The sequence below is a fragment of the Thermobia domestica genome, chromosome 9 (genome assembly GCF_964235325.1).
Source record: "Thermobia domestica chromosome 9, izTheDome1.hap1.1, whole genome shotgun sequence".
NCBI classification, from domain to species: Eukaryota; Metazoa; Arthropoda; class Insecta; order Zygentoma; family Lepismatidae; genus Thermobia; species Thermobia domestica.
In genome coordinates, this window is record NC_137462.1 from 31,670,926 (window position 1) to 31,690,474 (window position 19,549).

General features: G+C 34.0%; 1 protein-coding gene and 1 long non-coding RNA gene across 3 annotated transcripts in view; one reads left to right on the top strand and one right to left on the bottom strand.

Annotated features, from left to right (window-relative positions):
* Positions 1–2,238, bottom strand: part of LOC145694525 (uncharacterized) — a 43,248-nt gene extending 41,010 nt beyond the window's left edge. The window contains exon 1 of the long non-coding RNA XR_014133018.1: positions 2,178–2,238. This is a non-coding gene — a long non-coding RNA (uncharacterized LOC145694525). The remainder of the gene's footprint in view (positions 1–2,177) is intronic.
* The window catches only part of LOC145694524 (sodium- and chloride-dependent GABA transporter 1-like), a 195,658-nt gene that overhangs the window by 132,563 nt on the left and 43,546 nt on the right, over positions 1–19,549 (top strand). The gene's annotated exons all lie outside the window — the stretch shown is intronic.

The following is a 19,549-nucleotide window of genomic DNA, read 5'->3' on the forward strand; positions in this document are numbered from 1 at the left end:
TCGATTTGGAATTGTAGATAAATTTAACATTTTTTGCGGGTTCTGTAAATAGCGGCATACCAAAATCAGATAGGTGAATTGCGGTAAAGATATCACATGCAAAATCGTATTGTTTAGTTCACTACGTTTCTGTTTTTCGAATATTTTTATTTGTTTTGAAGATATTACAGAAAAACTCTAAACTTAGCGGTAGTTTAATTTCGCTGTAATGAAGACCCTTAACTTTTCTTGTTATGACGCTACTGGTGCTAGCTTATTGGCTGACAGCGTTAATTCGCGCACTTCATTATATACGCCCCACCCCGCTGTTGGTTGTTCAGTGCAAGCGCAAATAGACGCGACAGTATTGTTTAGGCCTATACGTAGTTCTACTGAAATACAGACAAAATTTTATTGGTCCCAAGGACGTAAAATACCTAAACCCTGGCATGCTGAAATCAAATTTTATATTAGAAACCCTATACAGTACATTGCTAACGTGTATCATAATGTAGACAGCATCAGGCCCGCAGCCAGCCCAAAAATATACGGGGGGTGGCATCCAACCATATAATAGTTCATCACCATATTATAGTTCATTTGCAAGCCTACCGTGAAAATTTTAGGGAGGGCAGTAAAAATTTAGGGGGTAGGCTCCCTAGACCCCCCCTGGATAGGGCCTGGACAGCATTGGTGGAATTCACAATTATTTATAAACCAGTGGCAAGCCTCTGACTCCTTATAACTCCTTAAGAATTCGTAGCAACTACTACTCTAAAGAATCCGACAAATGGAACCCGTGCTGTAAATATGCAGCCAATTCTAAGTTAATTGTAAAAGAAATGATGAAATTCTGATTCTCTATTCAGTTCCACAAATTATGCGTGTATTGGCGTACACATAAAGCGGGCGAGGGAGGAGGTTGAAGCACCCAATACCATATCGATTCAGGACATGCATAATTTTTGTATACATATCTTAATTCTGCATAACATATCATTCAAGAGAATGGGGCTAAAACCTGGAACCCTCATTTTGCTAGATCTGTGTTCATCTTACAAACTGCCTGACACTGCTTTGTTCGGCTACCGGTACCCTGAGTTTACATTTGACATTAGAGTTACCAAGCGTCTTTTATTTACCTGAACACACCCTCTTTTTGGAGCCCTAAAAGTGGTCCAGGCGGGAGTTTAGGAAAAAAAAAAAAAAAAAGGAGAGAAATATTTCCTTTCCTTGGAGGTGTAGAGCACCGATGTGGCTATGTGGATAGCGAACGCGGCTTGGGCGTGGGAGACCCGGGTTCAATTCCAGCCGGTTGGGATCCCGTCTCAAATAGCCTCGCTGCTGAACGGGACGCTAAACTCAAAATCAAATTCCTTTGATTTACAGAGAACTGCTTCTATTTCAATTTCTTTGTTTTCTTTTTTCTTTCTTTTTTTAATCTGATCGGGGGCTCACACTCGCAAAGGTTCGGTCTCTCTGACATGCTCTTTACTTATACAGGACTCATACAGATTCATAATAGCTCAAAAACTCAAACTCGCTTAAGCTCTGGCTAGCTATTCTCAACGCTTAGACTCAAACTCTGGCTCTCTATTCTCAGTTAGACTCACACTCGCATTCATTAGTCTCACCAGGGGCTAACATTCGCCCGGATTCGAACTCTAACATGCTATTTACTTATACAAAACCCATACTTATAGTTCACACCAAAACAAAACCAACTTTTCCCCCCCTTGAACATCACAATCTCCTGGTGACAGTATTAAAGGAGAAAGCAAGTCAATTTTCTCTGTGCCTCCTGATGACTATGCCATATGGCTAAACCTTTGTAATAGTGGACAAATTTTACTCACTGTAGTCTGCACGTGGCCCTAATGGAATTTTGTCAGTTTTACTGGTGATAAGAAAAGTTGATTTAGTTTATAATTCTACTATACACAGAATCGCGTTCATTTATTAAGCCCGAAAAATGGACTCGTATAATTTCCAAACATGAGTGAACTGTCCCATTCAGTCAAAGAGAACTCAATCAATCATGGAAGAGGTCGTACACATAACGCTTAAGATAAAATCCTCTCTTCTCCCTATATCCCTTAAATCACAGCGATAACAGCACTTATCTGATATTTCGTTAACACACGACTATATGAACCTATTATTACATGGGATATTGAACAACAAAAAAGGCAACTTACCCACAAATTATACACTATATATATTGAAAGCTCCAATAGAAACACGTATAGTAACTGGTGGCAGTTTCTCTATACTGAGAAATCAATAATTGTTATCAAAAAGCATATACATAGATTAGATAAATATAATAAATAAAGGTGCTATTGGTTATTTCTAAACCTGGTGGGTAGATAACGCATGAGCCGCGTGGTGATAAAGAAGAATTGTGTATTTACTAATGAAAATGATGCGACATAGAAAGTGAATGAATAACTGTCATACGTATCTTATATAAACATAGAGTAGATATCACTTGTATCATGCTATCCAACTTAGAGAAACTTTAATATATAGTTCAATATGTGCAAGTGTTGTATATGAGACACATACTGTACGTACGGAAATAACATTCTTGTCACATGTGAAGAAGTATGTACGGGGGCATCCAGTTCATGTTAATTTAACCATTAGAGACGTAAAACCAGCTTTCTTTTGGGGGGGGGATTGCTGTTTTAGGAAAGAAACAGAGATTTTCGTTTTTAAAAAAAAAAAAAAAAACAATAATACTTTTAGATGCTATGTTCAGTCTGGGGCTGGTTGCCTTAATTGATTTTCAAACGAGCATTGCAGTTGTTCCCAGCAAGTGTAAGTTATGCAACCACCATATCCAAAATGTCGTTTTGGCTGCCTAACATCTTGTCAAATGCCTGATGAATGAATTTTAACAGCAATAGTTCAGAGAACAATCTGATAATCGCTGTTTTGCCAATTTTTCGCTAGAACATATCGATTCCGCCTATTAGGTTGTTCCCCTGTCGGCGCTAATATTCCACTTCTTCTTATAACTGAGAAGAGAAATAGGTTGTTCTATTGTATCATTTATTGGTCTCTGAATTTCAAGAGTTCCCTTATATTTAAGGGAAACATGAATAGAACACACAAGCAATAAAAACCGAAGTTTTCGGCTTGTTTGGCTGGGCTTTTCACTTAGAAGTACTTACCTACTGCCAGTTTAATCGATATTTATAGTGATAAGAGGTACTGCATCCCAAAGTAGCATTATGTACATCTTCTGTTAATTTACTTTTTATTTTGTTGTAAGTCAAAATTTTGTATCAATATATTGCATTGGCGTCAGCAGTACATAAACTTTGGGAGGGTAGACTATGGGGAAATTGGAGGGTATGGAATCCTCCAAGAAAGCAGGGGTACCGGTACTCGCCCATTAAATTAAAAAAAAAAGTCTTCGTACATTGCATTTTAAAACATTTTTGACTTACAAAGCAAACAAAAACTTAAAAATTTTTATTTTATTTTTACTTTTTTTTTGTGTGTGTGTGAGAGAAAATGTGGTACTAAAAACACATGCATACACAGCTTACAGTTTTTGTTTATTTAAACAGCAGAATTCAATCTTGATTTACAATTTTAGTTAAATGATACCAAGTGTATGTTAAGAGTCTTCATCCCGGCGAAATTAAAATACCGCTAATTTTACAGTAATTATGTGATATCTTCAAATAGATAAAAGATAATTGAAATATGGAACAAGAGCGCCCTAGACAATATTATTTTGCGTGAGGTACCGTTATCATAAGTCACCTAGTGGCTTTCCGTTTTCAGCTGTTTAGAAACGCGAAAATAAATGTCGATTTTCGAAATGGCTCGAAATCAAAAGCAGATAAGTGAGTCGTGATAACGGTTTCTTATGTAAAATGATATTGTCTAGGGCGCTCTTGTTCCACATTTCGATTATCTTTTATCTATTTGAAGATATCACATAATTACTGTAAAATTAGCGGTATTTTAATTTCGCCGGGATGAAGACTCTTAAGAACAAAATAATAATAATAATAATAATAATAATAATAATAATAATAATAATAATAATAATAATAAAAGATAGTGTCAAGTGAATACTTAAAGTTTTAAAAACAGGTTTTAGGCCTACAAGCCTGCAGCTAATGTAAATTAGGCTCAACAATGTAAACTAGTTTAAAAAAAATAGTTGAAAATTATTTTTTAAGCTACACTAAATTGTCTTTGCTGCTCACTATCTAAACGAAAAGAGTTTATTACTTTACAAGTCCACTCTACCGTCACACCTTCGTAGGCCCGAAAACTAATTATTTTTTCACAATTGAAAACAAAGTTTTGTGCTACTTTTTTCATACCCACTATCATTGTTCTGTGAACGTAGCAAACTGTTGCATGGTTCAGCCTCTTTTGAGTCATATTTGACCTAAGATCTTGAAATATTGGGGGGGGGGAGGGGACGAAAACCGTTTTACAAATGTTGGGGAACCGTTCCCAGTGGGGTTGACACCCGTGATATATTGTACAGGTTTGGCGGCCACGCCCTTCAACAGATCTTTTCTCAAATTTTAGATTTTTTAAGGGTTTATAATTTGGTTATTTCCATCTCACTCCTTAAATAAAGGAAATTTACTGACAAATAAAATTAATTATCCCAAAGATTGTTTTTTTTTTTTTAACAAGAAAGAAATTAACTTGAAAATTTATTGTATAATATTATATTGATTCCAAAGAAAACTCAGAAAGATGGCATTTTGTAGTTGCCTTGTAAAACGGTAATGGCGGAATTCCACTAATGTGTGTGACCTTAATTAAAAGATTTCCTAAACCACAAGCTGTTTAGCGATATGAAAATATCCTGAGTTAGAGCAACTGATTGATTTCCTGTTTGACATATCTCCCAAGGTCACCGGAATATTGGACAGGAACCGGATAACAAATATTAACTAAGATATTTCGTTAATCTAAGTCAATCAACTTCTCTTTCTTCTGTGAGATTCTGAAAACTTAGTGTCTTATTATTTAACTAAATAAACAATATTTCATTATGAACAGCTGAAATACCCTTTTTAATGAACTCTTTATGAAAATTCTATCTATACAAACTTATGTCCGTCGAAATATTCTATTCACGTTGGATGATTAAAAAAAAATCTTATTTCCAAAAGGTGACTGAGCTCCTTCTTGACTATATGGTTAGCGTGCGCGACTTCGATCATGAGACCTGGGTTCGACTCCTGGTAGGAGCTCATGTGGTTTGGATCTCAGATTCAATTATAGATGCACGTCTGATATAGCCTCGGTGTTATCTAAAGTCCAATCAAGGAACCAACTAAAAAGAAGTAACAATCTTCCTTCAGATACTGTACCAAATATCCTTTTATACACAAATATAGCTATGCAGTCTGATTGTATCAGGCTGTGAAACCGGGGTTCATATGGGAGGAAATTGTTTATATCATGGCATGTTCGGTAGCAACTCCTTTTTTCTTTTCAATGTTCAATCTTACGCAATAATTATGAAATTGAGATATTAATAAAAATCAGTTTGTTAAACTCAAGACTTTGTTAATGAACCAAGCGAACAGTTTAACTTCAATATTGTTGGCACATGAAAATGTGTAGCTATTCTTTTAAGCAAATTTTGTTTCGGAAGCTTTGGAAGATAAAGAAGTTTCATTTTCCCCTTCCAGGTCCTAATACTAACGTCGAAAGTGCGTTTTCACTGATAAATGCTCTTTTCACCTATAAGTGCCCTGATAATTTACTGTTTTCACTGATAATTGCTCTGATAATTCACTGTTTCACTGATAATTTACTGTTTTCAAGATGCCCTGATAATTTACTGTTTTCATTGATAAATGCCCTGATAATCCACTTTTTCACTCATAATTCCCCTGATAATTCATTGCTTTCACTGATAAGTGCCCTAATAATTCAGTGTTGTCACTGATAAATTCCCTAGTGAGCAGATACTTGACACTCTTAAACATGCTTTCAGTACTGCATTTTTTGTACAACATTTTGTGTATTGGATTCTTAGGCGTAGCTAAACTCCAATGAGAAACCTAGATCATATATTGAACCCTTATTAAATGTGTATTGGATGGCTATTAGACGTATAGTGCGTTCACTCAATAGAAGTGCGGATAGGCAAATTTCTTTTAAGGTCCCATGCTGATTTTTACAACAACAACCCTTTTTCCCTTGACCGCATTTGCAGGGTTGCAACGACTTAACACCCACTCTGTCTGCTCTTTCTTCCCAATACTATGACTAATATGAAACAAATATCAGGTAATGTAAGAACAAGGAAGCTAGTCTTGGGAACAGGAAATCGAGCACTAACTTAAAGAGTCTTCATCCCGGCGAAATTAAAATACCGCTAATTTTACATTAATTATGTGATAACTTTAAGTAGATGAAAGATAATTGAAATATGGAACAAGAGCACCCTAGACAATATTATTTTGCGCGAGGTACCGTTATCACAAGTCACCTAGTGACTTTCCGTTTTCAGCTGTTTAGAAACGCGAAAATAAATGCCGATTCTCAAAATGGCTCGAAATCGAAAGCAGATGAGTGAGTCGTGATAACGGTTTCTCATGTAAAATAATATTGTCTAGGGCGCTCTTGTTCCACATTTCGATTATCTTTTATCTATTTGAAGATATCACATAATTACTGTAAAATTAGCGGTATTTTAATTTCGCCGGGATGAAGACTCTTATTAAAGGACAACATTTTGAACTGTGACAACGAAGACTCCACATAGAATTGACAACCGACTGTCAATTGTTTGAAATTAGGGTTCTGGTTGTACATTTAGTTATTGGGGCTGTTTTCCGCAAGATGACTTATTTAGAGCACGAGCAGGCACGCATAGATGGCTTCATAGAAATCATTCTTTGTATAGAAACTGCACTTCAGTTGAAGAAATGAACTATAGTTAATATTGTGCGGAACAAAATATTTCTACGAAACGTTCAAAGATTCTGCATAAAATATTTGTTCGTTACGTAGACTCGTAATCCATTCATTTTTCTTTTTAACACTAGCCATCTTTGTTCTTATGAAAATGACACCGTATTTAATTGCACTTCGTTATACTTAATGGGCTGCCAACATTTTTTTTAAAATAAAATAAACATTGACATAAAGACACGCTAATTAACTGTAAACTTCTTTATTTCTTCTAGGATTGAAGCTTTAATACATTTTTTTTTTTTTTTGATGATATTGATTGAAATGGAGTCAAACTCTTAAGAAAGGAAATGCAAATCCGTTAGAAATGTTTATTATATTTTCTTTCTTTTTTCTTTTTTTAAATGAAAAATATAATACTAAAATAAAACAAAAAAAGGCTTATATTGAAGGTCAGTGCATTGACGTAAAGTATCATAACCGCTGGTTGGTGTTATACAGCTGCTTATGTACTTAACACGTACAGCTAGTACATAATAGTCAAATTCAAGGCTAACATGTCGTTGCTACCGCAGTGAAAATACGTTCCAGTCCAATCAGGCTACAAGAAAAACTGTATGTACACTTGACCATCCTTTACGGGAAGCGGGTTTTCTAATCATACTTCTGACGAAACAGAATTCGTCGTATGTCCTGTTCTAACTCTTGTTGCCAAGATCGTGAGCTGCATCTGAATACATAATATAGATAATAATTTACATTCTTAACCGTAAACGGAGACAGTTTAGCAGGTGATACAGACGTATTTGTACTTTAGACGGAAAACATAATAATTTCTATGATTCTTGTACATTTTCCTTACTATTTCTTTGAAATCGTGTGCTTCTAAGAAGTTTGAGGGACGTCGTTGAATATACGGTAGAATGAAAAAGATGGACAAGGTGGAAGCAGTTTTCGGAGGTTTCCTTAAGAAAATTTCCCTCGACTGACACAAAAATTTCCCTTTTCGTTTTCATTTTGTTGAGTTTCCAATTCCTATGACAGAAGCTATATAATAAGATTAATTTAGCTATATTATAGGAAATGCCAAAAATATGTGTTTTGTTCATTTGTTTTTTGCTTCTATTTTTTACTTTTCCTTCGTTTTTTTTTAAATACACATAAATACACCCAGCGAACAATGGGTACAAATTTTGTTACTTTGATTTGAACAGACACATACACACACTATTGCTATTGTATCAGTTCATTTCTGAAGAACAAAGAAAAAAATAAGGATTTATATTGGTCAACAAGTTTGCGGTAGAATTTCCCATTTTTCCCCTTTTGCTAAATTTAACCTACGAAATTTTCCTGTATTAGGGAAATTTCCCTCAAATACAAACACTGGGTGGAAGGGAAAGTGTTAAAAATAGCATATTACTGCATCAAGAGAAATGGTCGGTAAGTGAGCAGTAATGAAATGAAATGAAATTTTTGAGTTTTACGTCCCACGATTATGCCGGTTAGACTAAAGGAGACGGTGATGATGAGAAATGTGTAAAATGTTGGAATGAAGAAAGTGGGAGGAAACGGCAGAACCCCGAGGAAACCCACGCACACGGTGTTTATCCACCACAAAGTTCACTTGGCGCGAGCTGGAATCGAACCAAGGACTCCACGCACGAGAAGTGAACGCTTTACTAATGAGCCACCGTGCCCCCAGTGTCAATAAATAGGTAAATAAATAAATAAATAAATAAATAAAAATAAAAAATGGCTGAAGGACGCTCCATTATAGTTTACAGTCACCTTGACATTGCTAGCGACTCCTGACATTACCTACTTCACTTCTTTTTCTAAGAAAACAAGAACTCATTATTATTATTTGAATCAGGAGCGTCATTTCAGATTTTGCTTGGGGGGCAAGACCCCTTGATATAAGTAAAATTTCGCGTTTTTCACTGACTTACTACTATTCTATTGATAAAATCTATATACACACCTCAAACTCGGGGGGGGGGGGTAAATGCCCATCCCTTTCCCCCTAAATGACGCCCCTGATTTGAATATCTAATGACTTCATTACTGGGCTAATTCATTTACGATAAAGAGATTCTACGTCGTATGCAATTAATTATGTCCAAGTAACAATAGAATGACACATTTCCGTTTATCAATATTATTTAGAGAATGCGTTCACTATTTCTAGTATTCTTATGTTATGGAATTGACACTCTAACAAGAGATACATAGACAAATTCTTTAAGCCTTACAAAATAATACTTCGCTTACGTAACCACTGCTATTTCATATAAATAATAACAATTAGTTAACTTGGTTAATTTGTAATCTTATGTGCATTCCGTAGAATTTGTGAAACACTATCTGTAAAATTTTTGTTTGCAGGGCCGGTTTTAGAATGTGTGGGGCTCAAATTGGGAACAATTTTGGTCGGCATCAGATTGCCCAGTCAAATTGCAATGTATTGTTATTTTTTGCCTACATATTCCCAATTCAAAATTGAAAGTAAAAATAATTAAACAAATAAATGGGTTCACTCGAACAGAGGGTTTTACCAAATAGAAAATTTATACGTAAAATACGATGTGAAACATTTTCGTGAAGGAATGAGAGTGTGAATATAGGTAATTACTGTGAGTGCACAGTACATTGAAATGAATTTTGAGTGATAGTGAAAGTATTGTGTATTTAAGTGTGCTCTTCCACTATCCTTGTTTATGCGTAAACCTCCCGTCGCTGACGCGCCTGTTCCCTACGGACGCACCACCTCACTTCCACTTGGTCCTCTTGCTGCGCTCCTGCTCCGACTCAGATACAATTCGTGTTTTTAGTGGCCACATCAAGGTGACCAGACGTCCCGTTTTAGCCGGGACAGTCCCTTATTTTCAAACGGGACAGTCCCGTTTTTTTCTGATTCTCAAACGGGACGTCTAAATGTCCCGTTTTTAAGCAAACATGACCGAGGTGTCCTGTAATTATTATTCAAAATGTAAATGTTCAAGACAAATTCTACGCTTTTCCGTACCAACACTCATTGGGAAAGTTCAGCCGTGCCTAGAACTTTTGAATGTTCAAATGAGAATTGAGTATTCTGTGGTTCAAGTGGAAATTGAGTGGGAATTCTGAGTGTTCAAGTAGTTAAAAGTATTGTTGGGTTGTACTTAAGTTGGAAGCGCTGTGCTATCATTCTTACTTAAGTATTTTGTAAACTGAAAACACTGCTGAGTCCTAAAATGCAATGTGGAATTCCCCCTCCTCCGCCCCCCGTCGCCGATTCGTATGCGTCCCGTTTTTGAAAGTAAAAGTTCTGGTCACCTTGGGCCACATAGCACAAGTTGGTTCCTGTTTATGCACTGTAGTTTTTATGCCATACGTCCACATAATATTTATATTGAGTCCACCTAAGTCAGTCTGCAAGTAATAATGGAGCTCTTCATTTAGTGTATGCTCTGCTTTAACCTAACCTGAAAATGTAAGAAATACTGTATGTCCAAATTTGCTAGAGCCGTCTGCTCGATTAATGCCAAATAAATATTTGAAAATATCTTTGCTACACTTTCAAAATGCAAACTGCGTCTTAACACTACAACCTATTTTAAAATAAAATTTTATATTTAAAAAAAAAAAAAAAAAAGATCTGTGACAAGAAATTACATGCTTTCAATGTAGATCACAATTGCCAGATCATAAGATTTTGAGTCTTAAACTATTTGTATGGTTTAATTACTAAGTAAGTCTTCCTCAAGCATGTTTTAAAGAGGAAGAAAAGTCAGTAATTTAGTATCACATAATTATAGGGATTCTTATTCCAGAAGAAGATTTTTTTAAATGTTTCAGGATATTATTTTTGAAGCTGATACTATATATATGTACAAGTATATAGTAGATAGTAGCTTAAACGCTTTAATTATTATGTCTGAAAACGTCGTGAAAGTTGAGGTACGACCACGAGGGTTGAGAAATAAAAAGGGGATGAGAGATAAATAAAACAAAACCCTATGAAATAGTACAAGGATGTTCATTCAGTTGAAGGTCGACCATCAATGACCTCGAAATCAGATCAATGTTACCAACTTACATAATTGTATTTCCTCAAGATCGTTTAAATCATAAATCATAAAGTATGTGCTCGTACACTGTACTTGGTTCAATTTCCGTCTTTTGTACTGCTGGACGTTACAAAATTAATTTCTCTTATCACTACTAAAGCTTCACAAAAATTTCACTTTAGTATCACGCCCAGTATTCAAACAGGAAATCTTTTTTTTTATTATTTTTTTTTATTTTTTTAAATATCCAATAGCGTCTACATTGTGACATAACTCAGCGTCATGTTTTTTTGAAGATAAAGAAATTCCGCGTATCATACTGGGTATATTTGTATGACCGAGGATTGCGCCATTTTCTTCATTCATTTTGTAAGATAAAATACACAATTTTTCTATGAAGTGTCTGGTATCAGTGATTTTTTTTTCTTACTTTCGATAACATACATTTCACAATATCTACTAGGGTCACTATAAATCGTATCTCAAAATACGTTTGTTAGCGTTCCCTCAATGGCTATACGGCTCGTGTACGTGCCTTCGGCGCTGAAAAGTCCGGTGGAAGCTTATATCGGTGTTCGCAAGTTTCCTTAAGAAAATTTCCCTCGACTGACACAAAATTTCCCCTTTTTTTAAAAAATAAAATTTTCTCCAGGTTGTTGAATATGCAATTCCTATGACAGAATTGTATGATAAGATTAATTAAGCGATGTTAAAGGAAGTTCCAACCACATTAATCATTTGCTTTTTGCTTCTAGTATTTTTACAAAAAAAAAAAAAAACCGCAAACTATTCCTATTACATTTGTTTATCTGAAGAATAAAGGGATTTATGTTAGTCAATCAGTCAGCGCGAGAATTTCCCTGGATTTTCAGGTTTTATCAATAAATCCCTTTTTTGCTAATTTTACCTACGAAATTTCCCCAGATTAGAAAACAAAATTCCCTCAAAGTACGAACACTGGCTCAAATTATTCGAATCCACATTGGTCCAAGTCTCATATAGCCCTTGTTGCTTAAAGGGACGACGCAATAAGTCCAATCCAACAAACCAATCAAAATTCTACAATCATAAAAATAATAAATTTTTTGTGATTGAAAAATTTCCCGTTCTAGACATACCGTACAACCAATGTTAAAAGACTTTCCTCAAAGTAAATTTAACCTACTTAATAGAGAATAGGTTGCCAAAATAAATTTTACCAAACGTAAAGAACTTTTGTCACTAACTGTACAATAGCATTGCTTTTATTTTAAAACTCTACTAGCTAAGTACAAAGAGTAGACAATAAACAACCTGCTGTGCAAGCTACACTATACCTATTTTTTTTTTTTTTTTTTTTTTTTAATCCTTGCAACACAAGAAAGAATTTGCGTAAGTAGCCAACCACGTAGTACTATTGTTACGAATCATACATTTTTTGCTGATCTCAATAGTATCATCACAATGGTTGCAAGGATTTGAAGTTTCGTATTTTCATTCATATCATATTTTTTGCTTCATCATCTCTAATAAGTCGTTTCTCCCACGTTATACTAGCACTGACACCGTTCAAGAATCTGGAGCAGTGCTCTTTTTATGTAAGAAGACAAAAGCAAAACGTAATTGCAACGTTGTCCATTTGCTGTCCGTTTGTGATCCCATTTAAAACTCAAGCTCTGTCTACATTTTGGAGGAAATTATAATAAAAACTACGATAATTTTTATTAATGATATTCAGCTATTGATAACAGAAAAATAAAGACAACAACAATAAAACAAATAAATGTATTCTACGTACAGCACAGCAGAGGGTAAGGGTAGTAGTTACCCCCCCCCCCCTGAATATTTGAAGAGTGTTCAGTTCTTCAAATTTGTATATTTACTTTCTCAAAAGCAGATAGTAAAACGAAAAGTTGGTTTATAAGTCATTTCAGAGAGTACAAAATTGTGTTAAAATTAGTTACACATGCCTTCTTTTTTTTTTCGCGGTATTATTCATTTGTTAATAAAATGATTAATATACGCTCCTGTATCTCCGATCTACTGTTGGTGCACTAATATACGTTTGCTGAACTGTTGATGTTACTTTCGACGTAATAACGGATTTGGACAATCGCTTTGTTAAATGTGCTTTCTTTTTAATATTTTCGAATTCTGCATTAAACACTGATTATTTATGTAAATATTATCAACTTTATAAATGTCTAATGCTCCAGAATTAATTTTGGATTTTATCCGCGATAGAACGACGTTGAGAAATGTCTTTTGCACAAAATTCATAACTCAGTTGCAAGGCGGTGCAAACTCATTGGTATAAGCAGTGACCTCGTTTGGGAAAACGTGAAACTAACTGGAAGCCACGACGATGCCAAGTAAATGGAACGACAATTTTTGTATTCCCAAAATTTCGGTTTGAGAATTTTCTCTCGATAACCATGTAAAAAAGGAAAGTAGCCCAGAAAAGGCTTGCTCACTCAGTTAAAAAAAAAAAAAAAAAAAAAAAAAAAAATACCGTTCTTGTAATTTAGAGGTTTCAGCTTTGTAATGGACCATTGTTCCTTTAAATATAATTTTTTCTTTATTATTTATCTAAAATCTCTATACGAATCGCTTATTCCTGTGTTTTTGCCGAACTATTAAATTGATTAATCATAAATTTTTGACTTGTAACGATTAGTGTTGCTAGATTTGTAAAATCAGAAAGGAGGGCACTTTGAATTTTTTTTAAAAAAAAATCACTAAAAAATTGCTTTTACCGAAAATTAAGTTTGCTTCCAGGTTATATGAAACAGCATATTTAAAAAAATATAGAAATTAATACATGATTAAAGTAAACTAATACAAAAAGTACAACTACAAAATGATGACTCACTAGCAGGCAGCAATACTAATGATAGTTATTTTTTTTTTTTTTTTTTTTTTTTTTTTTGTCTGTCTGTTTGAGCTGCTTCTATCAATGATTTGTCACTTAGGAACCTATTATACATTATGGCACACAAAGCACAAACATACTTCAAAATCACCACCACCTTCATACAGATTTGAAGTTCAGCCTTCACACTATCAACACTAACTCTATTTCTAACATCTGTCCAAAGTAATTGCATTGTTGACAATATTCTTTTACATTCTGCATTACAATTCGATATGAAAAAAAAATGTAAGATGGTACGAATTTGAAATTCCTCAAATTTGTAGGAGACGAACAATCCTGAGAAATTTGTGCATACTTTTCTTCACCAGATACAAGTTCCTGAACATTTCTAGACGAAATTATTTCCTTCAGTAAACAATATTCATCATAGAATTCATCCATGTTAAGATCATCCATTTTTAGCTTTCTAACAGCAGACAGCAAGGAGTCAAATGAAGGAATTTGGTTCATTAAATCATGGTACTAATAACTTATTTATTATATCTCCATTCTGACAATCATGAAACTTTGTTGACTTGTCTTATTAATTAGTCCCCAAACTCGAAAAAGAGGACAAAATTGCGTCCGGCTTGGGTACAAAGCCGGACATTAATTATTATGTCCAAAAACCGGACGGTCCGGCTAAAAAGACGGACGTCTGGTAACCCTAGTAACGATACTTTTATATATCCATTTCCGTTTTTCAATACAGCTTCTTAACTAGTATGCATATAAATAAGTAACAGTTAGCATCACTGTGAATGTAATTCCAATGGTATGAAAGTTCCTTTTCTCTCTCTCTCTTTCCCAAACGCGCGCCTTTTCTGGTTCCAGAATGAGAGAAAGAAGAATCCTCATAGCTGGCCGGTCGTTTCCCTCCCTGACTTGGGCGGGGACTTCAAGCAAAAGTTACTAAAGGAAAAAAAAAAAAAAAAAAGGAACCGGTCTTACGGACGGACGGACTGACCTTGGTGGATGCTTCAGGGAGTGGGGAAAGGCCGAATGAAGTTTTTGAAGGTCGACTGGGTTGTGTCACACACACTTACATACCTGTATGGTATATGCACATATATTCATATATAATCAGTGCATTTTATCAATAAATAATAATAATAATAATAAAATAATGTAGTATACACCCCTTTCTTGTCAGATTGTGCGGTACTGACCACAGATACCGAAAAGTTATGGTAGATATTTATTTTTGACGATTTGTTGCAATTACAACCAAATTCAGTAATATCAACACAATAACTAATAAATAATAATGGTCCTTTTTCTTCAGCATGAAAATTCCACACCAAATATTTCTAAGAACTGTCTCTGTGTTAATTTTCACAGAACCCATTATTTATTTTAGCAGATGATTTATGGAGAAGTAAACTTTTAAAACTAAACATAATCACTGTAAAACTAAACATGACAAAACTAAACTGGGAAGTTGTTTTTAATTCCTTTAGATGTCTTATACTAGCTTTCAGGGTTCCAATCAACGGGGCAGAGGGAGGGGGAGGGGGAGTAATCAAAGAAGAATTTCCTCTTTGACAGGAAAATATTATCCCTTCTCAATTTCATGTATATACATTATATACATCTTAATCCTATACCTATTTAATGGAATACTTTTTCCTCCTTTCAGAAAAAATACATGATTCATACCATGGTATATATATTGCATCGCTGTGAAATGAAATGCTTGAATTGTATATTTGGAAAAGTTTCCCTCCTCGTAAAAAAGATTGATTCGAACTTCACTTAGGAACTAATACGTGCCCTATCCAAATATCCATGTTTCAGAATCCTGCGGTACTTCCGCAACAATTTCTATAAAGGTGGTTGGTGAGTACTTCAAATTGGCCTGTAGCCTAACTCCCTTTATAAAGATCGTACCGCAGGACTGTGAAACATGAATTTTTGGATAGCGCACATGCCAGTTCCTAAGTGAAGTCTTGACCCGACTACGGTAGATCCCATAGTATCAGAGCTATGGACCTTTAAAGTTTTTTTTTTTTTTTTTTTTTCATGTTTTCGGCAGCCTATAACTCCGAAAGGAAGCATTTGTGCACCCAGATTGGTCTATACTTTTTATCTTACTTTGGTATCAGGAATCACTTTCCAAACGTTGTCGGTGTTGTTTTGAAACACCGTGTATATTGATAATATTGATATCTTTACATCGATATTACCAGTTCGTATTCTCTAATATTAGATAATTTTAAATAGTCGGAAAACCTGAATAACACGATGTGTAATGTACTTACAACGACAAGGTGCAACTTAGAAATAGTACATCACATCACGTTTTTTTTTTTCTTTTTATGGAATCAAATTTTACTGTTTGTAAAAATAAAGATGATTATAATATGAGGAAAAACGATATTTGTGATAATAAATCTTGGGAATATAAAACGTTAATATTTTCTTACTAAAAGACATTTTTTAGTTGATAGGAAGATATACATGGAATTCTAGTTTCTATAGGAAGATTTCTATGAAATGTTGGTTTTATTTTATATATATAAAAAAACGAACAATTGAAATGTATGCACTATTATTTTTCATTGTATTTTAACATAAATTATATGCTGTATTTCTAACATGCTGATATGATGACAACACGACTAATTCCAATACTTTTTTTTTTTTTTTTTTTTTTTTAACCTCTGGTAACGCTTATAATTTCCTTCCTCAAATGTTGGTTTTGAGGTAGGTAGGAATCAGGAACTAGGAAGATCGACCTTCATTTGACTTTCGCCCCTACTTGACATTCAAATCTGACCCACTTTAATTATATAATTTATTCATTCTTATATATTTTCCTATGTTATAAGTAGCGTAGACACGTGCATTCGTTTTTGTAACCTGTAACCTGATCAGAAGCTTCTGGAATAACTCCATCTACGACGGTTACTCACGGACAAGGTTAATGATTTAGAGGCAAAATATTAGAAATCAGTGTTAACGTTTGATCTTTCGTCATTTGTTCCTTTCTAATAACCTTGAACTTATAAAGTCTGCAGTCATTAGGCAATGCAATATTGTCAGTACGTTAAGAATTGTTCTAAGTAAAATAATCACAATTTTACTTTCCCTCAAGCAAAAAGAAAAATTAACCAGTTGAGAATGCTCCAAGAGCATTGCCAAAATAAACTTAAAAAGAATTAATTTTTCTTATTAACTTCTACATGGTTTATACCAATTGTTCTATGTACTTTATTATTATTATACTCATTAAACAATTCTTGTAATATATCTATCCATTTATAATTTCCTTGAGAACTAAATTGTTTTCACATGTTTTGTTTAAGAGTTTTGTTAAAACGTTCTATGGTATGTTATTTTACGAAGACACATGCTCAAAATGGAAGGGTCAAAATTGAAAAATTTGCAAAATATCATTTCTCCATGACTTACGGTTCCCGAGATATGGCTCCTTAAATCTACCTAAATTGGAACTTTTTTTTTGGCCAATATCTCGGGAACGGTAAGAGTGACGTGAAAAATTTCATGATTTCTTTAGATAGTTTTTGGTGCTCTATCGAATGGAGGGCTCAAAATTTTAAAAAAAATCGCAAATAACAGACACACACATACACACATTTGGAATTCAATAACGAAGTTTTCAAGTGCGTTGAAAACTGAAGAACATCTATAAACTGATTTTACTTGCAATAACTAATGCTGACAAGATAGACATTGTTCTGATGGCAATAGACTTTGTAGGAAAGTTGGTATATATACAGTGGTGCTATTCAGTCGGTTCGCACCGGTTCGCTAGAACCAGTTGTTAAAATATTTTGAGTTCGCAAAATCGTTTGTTATACCCAGACAAAATAGTAAATTTTACCCAGTTATAGCCAGTAAATTTTACTTTAACTATATTTGTTTTTAGAAATTCTTACAGCTACAATGATCCCATACGATCCATTACTGGATTAAGATCTTTCCAACATTTTTTGACAACCATCTATCTCGGATAATTCGTTTCCAAGGTATTCGCAGTGTTACCTAATTTCATCACACCACCTTGTATTAGGGTGCTGTATAGGTCTCTACTTATCACTTGTGGCATCCAGTAAAAAGTTGTTTTTGTGTACCTTGTATGGGCTTTGTGTATCATATATGACAGGCGGGTGTATTTTATTCCGTGTATATACGAACTGATACACTAGCTCGTAAGACTTTATGTAAAGTTTTAACCCAGATAAAGTAACCGTTCCGAATAATCCCGACCCCTGTGGCACAGTGTTATGCCATTTTTAAGGTCTAGTTGATGTAAACTGATTATTATAACTTGACTCAGAGCATTAAGAGGCCTCATCCCGGCGAAATTAAAATACCGCTAATTTTACAGTAATTATGTGATATCTTCAAATAGATAAAAGGTAATCGAAATGTGTAACAAGAGCGCCCTAGACAATATTATTTTACATGAGATATCGTTATCACGACTCACTTATCTGCATTCGATTTCGAGCCACTTCGAAAATCGACATTTATTTTCACGTTTCTAAACGGCTGAAAACGGAAAGTCACTAGGTGACTTGTGATAACGGTACCTCACGCAAAATAATATTGTGTAGGGCGCTCTTGTTCCATATTTCAATTATCTTTTATCTATTTGAAGATATTACATAATTACTGTAAAATTAGTAGTATTTTAATTTCGCCGGGATGAGGCCTCTTAATAACATTATTGATTTGCGTTCTTTAGGTTACGTGATACAGTTTCACGAAATAGCTTATTATCGATAAACTATACAAAAGTTCAATCACTCCTCAGATTTTGGAATTATTTTTTGGGAGTCAGCCGCATGCAGTCAAGAAACATTTCGGATACAAAAGAAAATACTACGAATAATATTCAGACTAAATAAAAGAACATCATGTAAACAAATATTTAGATCACAAGAAAATTTTAACTCTTCCAAGCCTATACATATATAAATCTATAAACTTCGTGAAACAAAACAAACAGATGTTTGTATATACAAACAAGAGATATTCATGCATACAACACGCGGCAATCAAACGACATTTACGTAGTACAACAAAATTACTCCAAATACCAAAAAAATGTTTATTTAAATTGTACGAGACTTTATAATATGTTACCATCACATTATAAAGAGGTAAATTTTAATGCTCAAAACAAAATTCGTACTCTGTTACTTTCTAAAGCATATTATTCAGTTCAGAAATTTGCAAATGATAACGATGTATGAATATGATGTAGTGATGTAACAAATTTAACATGTGATGTTTGTTATAATTTATACTTCAAATGGTGTAATAAGCTGTAATTACAATTTGCATTTATATACTTGACAACTGTAGAACTTATAGGAGATACTCTCCATATTGTAAGTTAAAACAGGCAAAATAAATAAATAAATAAATAAATAAATAGATAGATAAAGGTGTGCAAGTGCTTTCTTTGATTTATATGATAAAGCATTTACCTAAATATATTGAGTTTAATGTTGTGATTTCACCGTCTCCATGCAACTATTCATAAATGGTAATATACGTTATACTAAGTTTATATATAAGCTAAGTTTACTTTTGTAAAGCAAGCAACATATAGAAACCATGTAGAACAAATAAGAGAAATTTAAACATTATAAAGTTTCCATTCAAGTTTTGCGTATAAATTATTTGTGAAAGTTAAAAATGGCGCCAGTATTAGAAGACAGACTTTATTTAT